This window comes from Gopherus evgoodei, chromosome 2 (assembly GCF_007399415.2).
Source record: "Gopherus evgoodei ecotype Sinaloan lineage chromosome 2, rGopEvg1_v1.p, whole genome shotgun sequence".
Classification (NCBI taxonomy): Eukaryota; Metazoa; Chordata; order Testudines; family Testudinidae; genus Gopherus; species Gopherus evgoodei.
The window spans coordinates 203,143,365-203,157,108 of NC_044323.1; the positions used below are offsets into that span (position 1 = coordinate 203,143,365).

Consider the following 13,744-nt stretch of genomic DNA (forward strand, 5'->3'; position numbering starts at 1 on the left):
TGGACATTTTTAAGAGGAGGTTAGACAAACACATGTCAGAGATGGTCTACAATAGTCTTGCCAGGAGTGCATGGGACTAGACTAGATGACCTCTCGAGGTCCCTTCCAGTCCTATTATTCTATAGCACCCTCCTGCTGTGTCCCTTTACTAATTGCTGCTCTTCATTTCTCTGGGCCACTTCCCCTTAGCCCATCTTAGTTGAGTCTCAGCAGCCAGCCAGAAGCTCCTTCCTTGCGCCCCCTGTTCCAGCCAGTAACTTCCTGCTTAGTCCTAGCAGTCAGCCAGGAGCTATTCGTGGGCTCCTTCAGTCCCTGCGAGCAGACTGGACTCTCTCTCTGACCCTGCAGTTCCTTTTATACGAGCCTATTGGGTCCCGACTGGCTGTTCCCTGCAGCCTCTTTCCTGATTGGCTGACCCCCCAGACAGCCTCTCTAGGCAGCTTGGCGGATCCTCTCCACTGTCCTTTTCTGGGGTGTGGCAGGGCTGCAAATCCTTCAGCAGGGGTCCACAGGGCATAGTCCATGTGTCACAGAAGTAATGGTCTCATCATGCCCCCTCACCACTGTGTGACTGTGTGAGCAGACTCATGACTTCGCCCTTAATGTTTCTGCAAAAATTTTATTTGAAAGATGGAACTGAGGAATGTAAGCTGGAGTAGTAAAGATGAGGAAAAGATGGCAACAGCAGTAGAGTAACTCCTCACTTACTGTTGTAGTTATGGCCCTGAAAAATGCGACTTTAAGTGAAACGATGTTAAGTTAATCCAATTTCTCCATAAGAATGAATGTAAATGGGGGGGTCTGCCAACAGGTGGGAGACAATCTGGGGGGCCATAGGGAAGCTACCAGCTGTGAACAAAGCAGGCAGCCAAAGGACGTTATAGCAAAGTATTTCACAACTTTAAATGGAACATGTTCTGTAGTTGAGCAGGGACACAAGATCGAAACAACATTAAGCGAGAGGATGTTAAGTGGGGAGTTACTCTACAGAGGAGTGCCCAAACAGAATCACTGTTCCCTATTGAATGTCTGAGAAGCAAGGGTGAGGAGAAAAGATGTTTGAATATATAGCTACAATTTAGAGCACACCTACACTTGCAAAATTTCAACAGTTTTACAAAACTGACCAGAATTTTTTCAAATTTCGTATTTATTCTTGCAATGAGCTCACATCTATTCCAAACATTCATGAACTTTTGAAGAATGCCCCCAAGAAAGTTAGAAACTCATTTTGTTTTCCATTTGTTATTACCCTCCTCAGCATCTTTAAACTGAAAATGACAAAAACAATGATATCCAAAATCACTAATATATGTGGGTATGTCTCTCTTTTTCTCTAAATGTTTAAGAGAAAAACAGATTTATAGAAACATCTCTGGGGAATTTAATTGTTTTTATTTAACAATTACATTTTACAATATATACCCATTTTCTCCTAGGTAACTTTGCAATACCTTTTGACAAGAACAGATTTTAAAATTTTATTAAAAGCTAATGTTAACATTATATAATACACACATTAAGGAAAGAATGTCTGTCTATCTTGGTGTTGTGCTTAGATCAAAAAGTACAAAATCTGGTTTAAAAATCACAAAATACATATAGTACATAATGTGCAATAATCCATATTTAGGTGAATAAATTTATTGATACAGTTTAGATATTAGAATCCACAACAAAAAGAACATGTTCATAGCACCAAGCATAGAAACCGTTATTGCGGAGGAGATTGTACAATGACACACTTATGCTGCTTTAATCCAGGCCTAATTCATCTGATGATTTTACATTCTGACATCGTTTTGCTGAAAACAGACATACCTAATTAGAACATGACTTGTTTATCCAGCAGCCTAAGGTTCCAACTCTAAAAGTGATGTTCAGAAAACAATTGTGCCCTGCAGCATGTAATTTACTTTGTTACAAAAACCTTGAAACAAAAAATGATGCTGTGTCAGCAAGTAGACTGCTAAACGGACATTAAAAGGTGAGCTGATTATTCCGGCCAACTGATGCCACCAATAGTTACACTTTATGTGCATTTTATATTATATTCTCCCTTTTTCAGGTGTTCAGAACCCTAGTGCAGTAATTCACTATTGGCTGTTTCACTATTAATGTCAAACATAGTACTGGCCCTAAATATATTGCCTGTTAAACATTTAGCACAGTTAGTGCAGCATAAATGTACAATAACACAGTAATCCAGTTGGCTCTGACAGAACCATTCAAGTCTATTGCATACACAAAACAAGCAGTACACACTTTCATATAAGAATTTTGGTCTTTCAAAGCAGAAGACAATAACTTTTTTTAAAAAACTGCATATACATAGCATGAAGGTTATAACACAAAACAATACTAAACAAAAAAGACACTAAGCAGCAAGGTTGATGACTCTCCTATGTTAACAAATAGCATTACCTCTTTTTTCTCTCCTTACAAGTGTCATAAGTTAAGGAGAGTGACCTAAAATTTCAACTAGTGCCTAAGGATTTAACTGCATACATCATGCTGAAAATCCACTCCAGACAAGAGCACTGTCTGCATGTCCTGTGTGTCACAAATTTCATTTAGCTGGCATCAGCTGCAATAATGATAAGAATTATTAAATCTCATGCTAAATGGCAGGGGGAAGGAGAGGAGATTCAGGAAAGTAATCTTCCCTCTAAATCAGCACTTTTGAGTAAATGGACAGGAGCATCCTATGGTAGGAAGTTCATATGTGAACCACCAGCCAATGGACACTGTTAGTGGAAGGGCACCTGGCTAAATGGATCAATGATTTGATAAGGCCAGTCCTATGCGCTTAAGAAACTAAATGTATTTTTGGCTTGTAATTAAGCCCACCTTACAAACAAGAGAACAAGTTCAAATAGATTGATTATGTTTACCCTGGTCTTCTCCAAGCTATGGAAAAAACCAACCATGTAGAATTAGTAGCAGATAAATGAAACAGGGGAGTCTGTTGCAGCAGGGAAACTAATATATGATATTAGTCAAATACACCTGCAACTGAAAGTAGTAACAAAAAGGTTAAAACAACTGATAACCAAGGCAGGGCAGCCATATTCAACAGCAGAGAATGTCATCAGTAAGACAGACTTGCAGGACAACAGATGATCTTATGTGGTAAAACAATTGTGAAAAGGAAACAATTTGTCAAGAAATAAATCAGAAATAAAGGGGCTTAGTGACTGACTCCCATGGAGGAGACCATATATAACTGAAGTAAAGTAATGAAAGCTGCACTGAGCTAGAAGGGAAGACTGCAAGAAAGTGAAAGATCTTAAACAAATAAAGTTAAAAATAACAGCAGTTGAGACAAGCCCACAAAACACAGAGTTCTAGGTAGAGCTCTTAGAAATTTTCCATTAGAACCTTTTCTCTTGGAAAATGCAGATGTGTCAAAAGTGGATTGTGTCAAACGTTTCATGGAACCTTGTCCATTTCAGAACAACTGAAAAAGCTTGTTTTGATAAGGTCAAAATTTTTAACCTTTTCAAAATGGAATATTTTGATTTTTTGTTTCAAAATCATTTTTATTTCAACCTTTTTTATATTACAAATTATAATATAAAATGGAAAACAAGAGTCAAATCAAATCAACCCCAAATGAAACTGGTTTCAGAATTTAATTGTGTGGGGATTTTTTTTAAAATAAGTTTTGTTCCATTTTGGAATGGAAAAAATTTCAAAAATGTGAGTTTGCTCATGAAATGAAAAATCCAGTTCCCCCTTAGCTCTAGTTGTAGATGAAGGTATCTTAACTCATCATTGGTGACCATGAATCAGTACACAGTACTGGCAGGATCCAGCAAAACAAGATACTCCATGCTGCTATACAACATGGAGGACGACAATGGTTCTTTGGCACCAGATAGTAGTAGTATGCTAAATGCAATAAAGGAAGTGTGTGTAGAACTATATATATTTAGCATATATCATTGAAGAATTCCTCCAACTGGAAAACTTCACAGGATGTTCACAGCAAGAGAATATAGCAATCATATAGACACCCTTTAAAAGAATACACCTTGAGGAAATAAATAGCAGGGATTGCTTCAGTGTTCCAACTTCAATGCACACCCACATTAGCTTCCAGCCACTCTAGTATAGATAATCTTTCCTCCTATCTACTACAGGAGTTGCCATAAACCTCTCTCTTTTTCAGCACTCATCTTCTGAACCTTTAGTAAACTGGCTTTTAGCCACTTCCCTCGGCACCCATTCTATGGTTTTCGTCCTATCACCTCTCTACAGTGCTAGGGTTTTTTCAAGTTTGACAAAGCAACTGCCCACAAGAAAGCTTTTCAGAAAGTAGGGGGAAAAAACATGCTCAAGTATTGAAATGAAGACTTTGGCAGCCAAACATTAGGAGAGGTCTCTTTTTGGAAGACCTTAGCACCCTTACTCCTTCATATAATCAATCAGACTTTAAACTAAGAGAGAGGGTAGCGCAACTACCCCTCCTCTTCTTTAGCTTTGTTAAATAGAGCACCCCTCTTCCATGCTTGATGCTATGAGAGTTCCCCCTCCTACTGCAATCTGCGTTCACCACTGCACACAACCTGCATTCCCCCTACATAAAAATATCACACTAAGACTACTCTATAGCCCACAGGAAAGAGCTAAGCTCACTTTCTGTGTTTCTTGTCTCTCACCCCCTGCAGGTTACTGTCCTAAAACCTGAATTCTGCAAACTGATGCAAGCAGGGAGGGCTCTTATACCCACACAGAATCCCACTGAAATCAATGAAACTACACAGGAATAAGAGTCCTTGCACAGCGGTTCTTTGCCAGGACTGACTCACTGTTGTATCTTCATTCACATTTATGTTACTATTCTTCTGCTGCAAAATTTATTTATTTTTTTAAGTATTAAAGACAGAATTACCTCTGCTCAAAGTACAGGAACAGATTTACTCACATAATTACCATTAATAAAATAAAATGTTTTATCCTCCAGGTTTCTATGTTTCCAGTAGACTTGTTGAGATAGCACACCCTGTACTTATTGATCATGACAATAAAGAATCAAGCTGTATTGCTACTGGGAGCAGTTCTGCTCCCTTCTCAGCTTGACTGTTTGGCTGGTGGAAGGATTAGAAATCAGAGATCAGCCTAGACTTTGCAACAGAGACTTAGCCACTTTAGACTAAAAATAAACAAAAAGAGAGAGAGGCTGGAAAAAAGGATTAATCGATCCTGTGACAGCCAGTCCCAACGTGCACACTTTTACCATAAAAAGTACAAGCACCATCTGAATTTTACAGGGTTTATCTCCCCACAGTACATAATTCCTGTAGCTCTTAACTCTACAGGGTCATCTAATAATACAAATATCTATACTATACCCCCACACACACACACACACACACTCTGCAGGCCATGGACACCTCAACATTCTGACAAGCATTTCTATTAAGCATTAAAGTGAAATTTGTAAGCATCTAGTTTATACAGTTATGCAAATTAGATTTCCAACTGCTGTTGCAGCAAATCTTCATACAGCTCTGTGTGCTAAAATAAAACTTTTAAGTACTAGCAGCTTGACTGGATTCTACCTCCTTGAGAGGTCAGACAGGTTTCACGTCCAATCTATTGAGCCCTTCTCTACCCACACACCTAGTTTGCACAAGCTCCCTATCCAGGAAGACTAGAGTATCATTTACAGCAGTCTCGTCAGGACTGAGGAGCCCAGCTCCCTGGAGAAGATGAGCAGGTTGGGTTCACCAGAGAACAGACTTCCTGATGTTCTTCAGAATGGAGAGTTTCTTCTCCAAAGCATGAAATTAGTGAGATCACTTACAGTATGGAGGAAAGTGGAACTCTGTTGTGAAGAGACATCAAATCAAAGACAGAAGACATTAAGGCAATGAGTTGCAGGACTGTCTGGCAGATGGATGGGTCTGTAAGGGAACCTTGGTTGCTAGAGGAACCATTTTCTGAAGCCTCGTCTGAAGCAGTCACATATGGCTCTCCCAAGTACTGATGCAAGCTCCCAGATGGATTAGTTCTTTCTTGACGTCTGATTATAAACCCCTATGATGAAAGAAGGGAGCACATTTTTTTGAATCACAACATGGGTCTATGAAATAAATTTCACTTTTAGCAACTGCATAAATGACAGAACTAGAAAGCGTCTCTGTTAGAGGTGGCTGCTACTACAATCAGATTCTGCGAGAACATTCATGGAGTTGTGCTAGAAGACCTTGATGAAAACTGAAAGGACTGGGTGATCTTGAATCTTAAGTATTTATGATGAGATGCTGAAATAGGTATTATGAAAACTAGCCACCTTTCAGACCTGTAGATGCTAAAAGTTCTCTGTTGTACAGCTGCTACTGAGAACAAAGAGATTCTACCTGGAATTTCTTATATTTCTAAAAAACCATCTTAACCATTTCAAATGCAAGACTGTTCTGAGGCTTCTATATCCTTCAGCACTAGAGAGTAAATGTCTTCATCTAACTTCTCAGAAGGGACAGGAAGACTAACACAATATCTAGGAGGAATGGAACATGCTTGCTTATAAGCATCTCTTTTGGCAGGGTTCAGGGACACATTTATTGAAATGAGGGAAACCGAGGGAAATTTTATGTAGTAACTCTCTGAAAAAACTGCAAGAACCCATTTCTTGGATAGTTTTTTCCCCCACTTTGAGAAAATAGTAAAACTACCCATGCCCCGACACTGGAACAAGTTTAGGGGAGTCAGAGTGTAGCAAATGCAAGAAGTCAGAAAGTGTAAATACTGGGATTGGGACCTCCCAAGCATCTTCTCTTGTCCCTTTGATATATACTGTAGCTCACCAAGCCATAAACTGGGAAGATCTATGAGGCTGGCATGATCTTCTAAAGAAGTTTTTCAACTTTTAAGCAGAAACGGACTGACCAATCTTGGAAATATCTGAACTTCTCTAGGCGTAAAAAAAAATAATTCTCTGATTTAAAACTGTTTTACATAAGTTACCCCAAAAAGTATACTTACTCAGAGTGGTAGGGAAAGGAGCTTTAGCTTGTTCCTAAATTCAGTGAGCAGTGGGGTTTATCAGATACTGCTCCACTCCCCATGGGTTTAGCAAATATAAAAGAGGTATCAGATAGCAAGGCAGTAGCTAAACTGACATGATCCAATTTGTCTCTTTCTCCTCCTCTCAAGGGAGGTTAGCACCTTCTCAACATCCTTAAATGAGATAATAAGAGCTCTTGTGACAAAAATTGAAATTAAAGCTGCTCCCAAACCCTTAGATTGTGTATTTTGGTAAGATAGAAGCTATCTTCTTGTCAGATGGTTACACAGAGAAGATGATGCTCTGTGTAAGGAAACACGACATATCTTAGAGCACCCTGCAGTATAGGGATTTTTTTGGCACAGAGACCCAGGTTATTTTTCCTCCTTACAGCGCATATATGCATTTTGTCCAAAACATCAATCCTTTCCTCGAAGAGGAAACAGTACAGAAATCTCTTCTCTTTTTGGGAAGGTCATTGAAGGCAGTAGGTGGTACAGAATCCTCAGACAAATGTAGTGCCTTAACTACTACTCTAAGTGGCTCATGCCCCGGCCTCTGCATTCAAAAAAACTCCTCAGAGAGACAAGCTCAGAGTCAGACACCAAAGAAGATTAAGACATTTTCCCTTCTTCCTCAGAATCCCACATGGATGGAGGCCTGGGTTTACTTAGTTAGGCTGACAAGGTGAGGGGCAAATGAAGGGGTGGAAAGGGACACTAGGGTGGTGGAGGCTTTGACTCACTGAATGTCTTGTTTAACTCCGGATTGAAAAAAAAAAACAAAGGGAAATAAAAAGCATTAATTGGATGCCATGAGAGGCTGACTGGAACATATGAACTCACCTGAGATGCATCTTGGGATTGTAGTATGGGAACTGGCAAGGACTTTATCTTCTGCCTGTAGTCTTCGTCAGAAGTTAACACGGAGCCTGGGGAAATGGGAGGAGGCACAGGTCCCACCTTACTAGACTCTACAGCTGGCTGGGTATTGGACTGAGGGTAAAACCCAACACCTCTCTCTCTCTCACTTACACACATAAACTCACACAACCTGATGCATTGGACACTGCAGACAGAGCAGTTGGTAAAGACTCTTCTCTCTATTTTTCACATTTTCTCCCAGGCAACTTTTGAAGAAAAAAGGCTCTCATATCAACAAGTGTATGTCAGCAAATGTTTCTCACTGAGGCAGATCAGAAACATTTGGGATTAGCTTCCTACAAATGTTCATAGTCACTTGCTTTGGAGTGGCAAAGAACTGCATGTCTCCTCCACATAAGATCTGCAAATATTCAGTTTCATTTTGCTTAACACTAATCAAATCCTAGGAGGCCGGACATCTGTTAGGATGATATGTGGAAGAGCAGCACAAAAACTAAAACAAAACTTTGTTTTTTAAAAAGTGTTTGTGAATTTTCAATTCTCATGACAGGTGTCAGCTTGACAACTCTGGAGATCAAATCAGGAACAGCACAAGCCACACCACCCCCGACCCAAAATGTTCTTCAACTCTGACATAAAACATATGAAACCGTGAAGTCACCCTTGACAGACTATTGCCTCTGCTGAAAATGCCAACAAAGGTTTAATCGATTTAAGAGCAAAAGGGACCATTACAATCTGCTAGTCTGCATAGTATGGGACATAGAATTTCACTGAAGAATACTTCTGCAGGGGAAGGAATTCTTCTTCCCCACTATGGAAGTGAACATATTGAACAAAATAACTTGTGGTTAAATGAGAACAGTACGTGCTAGCTGTAACAGGAGCATTTAGATCCGAATACGTCCTCTCTTTTAAACAAAAAATATCTACATTCAGGAAACCCCACAGAACAGCTTTACCTAACCCTACTAGTGAGGGCTCACAACTGCATATTTTCATACTAATCCTTGCTCTAGGTGTCAGAAAAAAGCCAAGGCTACTTTTATGGGAGTTTACATGTCATAAGTCAAAATGGCTTATTCTTTAATTAATGCATACACTATAACAGCTTCACTCCAGTCTTACTGGTAGAGGAGAAGTGTCGAATAGATTGGTCTGCAATTTCTTTCCTGTGTCTCAGTCACAGCGTATCCCTTCATGAAACAGAAGAATCCAAATAGTTTTTAGGTATGAGAAACCAAAACTGTAACCGTGTCAACACAGCTACACAATAAAAAGAGGTTACTTAACATCCTTACACACACACACACACACACACTTTCATTCTAACATCTTTTGGAACCCAGCAGGGTGGAAATTCTATTTTTAAAATTAAAATGTTGTTACAATGAGTATCTTAATGATGGACACCGAATGAAGATGAAAAACGAGGTACAGTAACCTTGTATCAGAATATAACGATGTGATGCTCAGACAGTCACTAGACCAGTGAAATATTGATTACTTTAGAAGTATGAATAAATATAGAATTCCTCATAAGGAGGACATTTTGTTCTCCTCCTGGGAAAGTTTAGGGCATTTACTGTATTTATAAGTTCACATTTATTCTAATGCTTCATAAGAACTTTATATTCTGCTCCAAGATCATAACCAAACAGATCTTATGCTCATAGTCCAAGGATTGTGATAGTACTATTCAGCTAAGGGGGTCTTCAGACAGACACAAATGTTCAGACCACACCAAACCTTACTAAAAACAGATAACCTCAGAGTAATATACAGACTAGAGAGCATTATAGTCAAAATGAAATATTAACGTCAGAATATTATGCAGGAGATGAGAAATGTATAAGATGCAACGCCTGCACCTGGTATTTGACATACACAATAGCATGCTCAAGGTTTCATCTTTACTGTTTTTGAAAGGTCGACTTTGAACTACATTATAAAATATTGTGATATTTTCTCTTCTTTTATATAAAATTAATCTATTTAACATGAAAGAAAAACATATCACTAGCTAGTGCCACCCATAATGAATGGACTGCAAATACTACCCCAATACATCTTCATTCTCATTTGCAATGTTTTATTACTGTCTCTTTTCTATGGTATATTGCCCTCTTATTTGGAATTAGTCCTAAATGAATGATTTGGAAATTTGGGCACAATGTCCACCTATTCCTAAAATGAGACCATGAAGCTTGTTTACTCATGGGGGAATTCTGAACCACTGTGCACGTGCAGAATTCATGTCCCCCGCAGATGATTACTTCTGACAGGGAAGCAAAGGGAAGCCACAAGAGCAGTCATGCGCCCCTCCGTGGCAGTGCAGGCACACTGGTTTGGGCACCCAGAGTAGCCTGTGGAGACATAAATCACCACTGGGAGCGGGGGAGGTGGAGTTAGGTGGGAGTGCATGCATGGGGAGACATCAATCACTGCCGGGTGGGGGGGCTGGATATGTGAGCAAGCGAATGAGACTTTGTCCCTCTCACTTGCTATTGCAGTACATCTGGTGTGGAGGGGCAGGGCTTCAGAGTGTTTCTGAGGAGGATGGCATGGGGCAGGCTCAGTCCCCTCGGGCAGAGCAGAATGTAGCAGCCTGCCTGCTTAGTGAATTGTTTCCATTGTTCTTACCGAAGTCCCCCAGGAGTATAAAACTGATATAAAAGATTTAAGGCTCCTTTACATTGCCAGAGTGGTGTAAAGGAGCCTTATTGTAAATGACAATATGGCCTGATAAATGCTTATGATGCTTTAGTGATTAGAACTGGTCTACATTTTTTGACTGAAAAATGTTCTTATCAAAATGTGCTTCATCAACTGTTTATTACTGACCTTTCTGAAGATGGTCAGTAGCCCATATACATTGTGAGTTTGATTCTCCCTCCCTCACTTGCTCTCCAGTTGCCTATGATGTAATATGAGCATACGGCTACACATATTCATTGACTAATAATTAGAAATAAAGGGTCAAATCTAACTACGTTACTATTAGACGAAGGGAGTTTGAGGATTTCCTCCAGTGCTCCCCACTCCCATTCTCCATCCACTGTACTGTAGTTTAAATAAATTACCGAAATAATTGAAACTGGTGTGATTATATTGCATAATTTAGACAAATAAAATATGCAGAATTTTAAAACGTTGTGAGAGAATTTTTTGGCACAGAATTCCTCCAGGAGTATTTGCTGCACCTGTCACATAGCCAACTAGAAATCTACATTGGCAGAGATCAAAGTACATTATACCACCAACAAAGAGCTCCACACAACTCTCTCAGTACTCCCCACACATTTCCCCCACCCTCCATTGGTTCCTTCTGGGACATATACACCTAAACACTCACAGGTGTATCTATATCACATAATCACATCAAAAATGCCAGGAGCTCAAGATGTAAAGAGGACATAATTTAGTTCTATCCAGACCAAGCCTACAAATAGAAATGGGTGCTACTTCACATAAGGCAGAGGGAAGGTCATGTGAGGAAGGTTCAAACTTGGGATTGGAATCCTAAAAAACAGCTACAAAATATGGGATGGACATATTTACTGTTACAACTAAATTATATGTATGTCTGAACTAAGTCACAAAATTCTCATCAGAGAACAAAAGACTAGCCATGAGACAAAAGGTAAGCAAACACAACCACAGCAAGCAAGGGCACACCACAGGTTTGCAGTGACTGTGTCTCTTTCAGACAGCAGTAATTTATTTATCCCCGTCATGTAACTTTAACAGTCTGTCTGCCTGGTTCTTGGCAAGCACTGACTTGCACTGTCACAAACTGTCTGACAGACAGAGTTTTTTTAATGCTTTTTCTGTTTTAGCAACCAATAAAAATTCATAAAATAACCATTATTTCGCATTCTTCTTCCATGCCCTCCCCACCACCACCACCACCAACAAAAAACAACAAAACACATAAGAAACCTTCACAAAATAATTCCTATAAAGTTCTGCCACAAACCAGGGTTATTTTAATTTAAACATCCAAACTTTTGTGCATACAAAGCTTTCGGAATCTGGGAGAGAGAATTTCTGTTAAGTTTAACTGAAAAATATAGTAATTAAAAATTAATAATGGGTGTGAGCACGCAGCTTCCCCACCCCTCCCCCACCCTATATACACTCCCACCCCCAAACTTCTTTGCTGTTGTTCATGTGGATTTGTGCCAGACATTCTGCATCCTCATTAAGTGGTGTCTGGCAACCTGCCTGAGCTTTAGTGGGTTCTGGGAATGCCAATATATTAACCAGAGGACTTTTTGCATTACCCTTTAGAGTTTTTATTCTAGAAAAGTCAACCATTTGGCACAGTGCAAACTTATTTCATCCGGGAAAGCTCTCAGTTGCCAATCAAGAGAGAAATCACATTTAGATTCTTTGTCATTTCCAAGCCCTCCATCTGAAAAACAAGCTCGGTGGAAAGAAAGTGTCTCACAAATACAATTTGAAAAGCCCAAGTGCCATTTTTAATAGGATTTCAAAGAAAAGGAATCCAGATGTGAACAATATTGAGATCCGTCATAACACACACAAAAAGATTAATTCTCATTTCCTTATGCGTTAGTGGCAGAAGCTATTTTAATTAGGAAGAAAAGGCTTGCACAATATTACTCTGGTAATTAAGGATAATACAGGTGCCTGCATGTTTCCTATGCCCAACTAAGTGCATTATGTTATTGACATGAAAAATAACTAACAAAATACACTACCTACAGTATCTTCCAGACACCAATCAGTGCCTACTATGCTAGTGAAGGATTTTACTAAATGCCTATATATTATACACAAACAGATGTTCAGGCCACAAAAAACTAATGATTTTGCACTCAACCTACACTCTTCTTTAATCTGCATACATATACAATTGTCTGTAGGGTTTGGGAGGCAGCAAATAAGATACTAAAATAAAATGTTGACATTTTTCTTTCATATGAGTAGCACAACTGAAACAAATTTTAACTGTTCTTTATTGAAACATTCAATTTTTTGTGTACAACACATGGAAAAAGGTAAATCCATGAACCATACACTTATCTCATTTACTTCAATTTCTCCTGCTTCATTGTGCTTTGAGCCAGATCCTGCAGTCCAGCTTAGCCAGAGGTACATACTTGAATAGTCCCATTAACTTCAATGGGACTACTAAATTAATTGAGGGCTGCAGGACAAGTCCCTTGGTACCTCTACTCAGCAGCATTGAAGACATTGTTATATACTAGCCATCAATTACTTTGTTCTCTGTATAATTCTGGTTTGGGCAAGAATTTGCTGACTGAATGGCAAAAACTGCAAGATGTAATCTCCCCTCTACAGTGAGCATTTATCTAAGGATCTAAAAAAATACAAACCAAATTTACTCAGAATTTCCCATTGTGTCCAGAGGGGTAACTACCTTAGCAGATTGCTTCCAGGTCTCAATGTGAGAGGCAAGACAGCTATTTTTAGAAACAGTCACCAGCTGGGTAAAAGAAAAATGTGTGTGTATGAATGTTTATACTGAGGGGGTGGATTCTCAACAACTGATGCACCAATGTACTGGCACAATCTCCTTTAACAAGCAGCTGGTGCTGGCAGGGCGCCATTGAAGAATTCAGTGGTTATGCACATCAAACCTGCAAAGAGACTGCACTAAAATCTCCTAGAAGTGTACAGATTCCCTTCCTGTTATTGATGGGCATGCACATATGTATATGATAAAGTTGTTCTAAATTACAGCAACTTCAGCTAGCGTAAAACTTTTCCAACACTAATTATGGGGCAAAAAACAAAATGCAACTGCATTTCATGTTAGCATATGGAATGTAAATGTGCGTAACTCTTGAAAATT

At 39.2% G+C, this 13,744-nt stretch overlaps 1 protein-coding gene across 1 annotated transcript in view; it reads right to left on the reverse strand.

The window, feature by feature from the left end:
* LDLRAD4 (low density lipoprotein receptor class A domain containing 4) overlaps positions 1 to 13,744 on the reverse strand; it is a 430,910-nt gene that overhangs the window by 413,484 nt on the left and 3,682 nt on the right. The gene's annotated exons all lie outside the window — the stretch shown is intronic.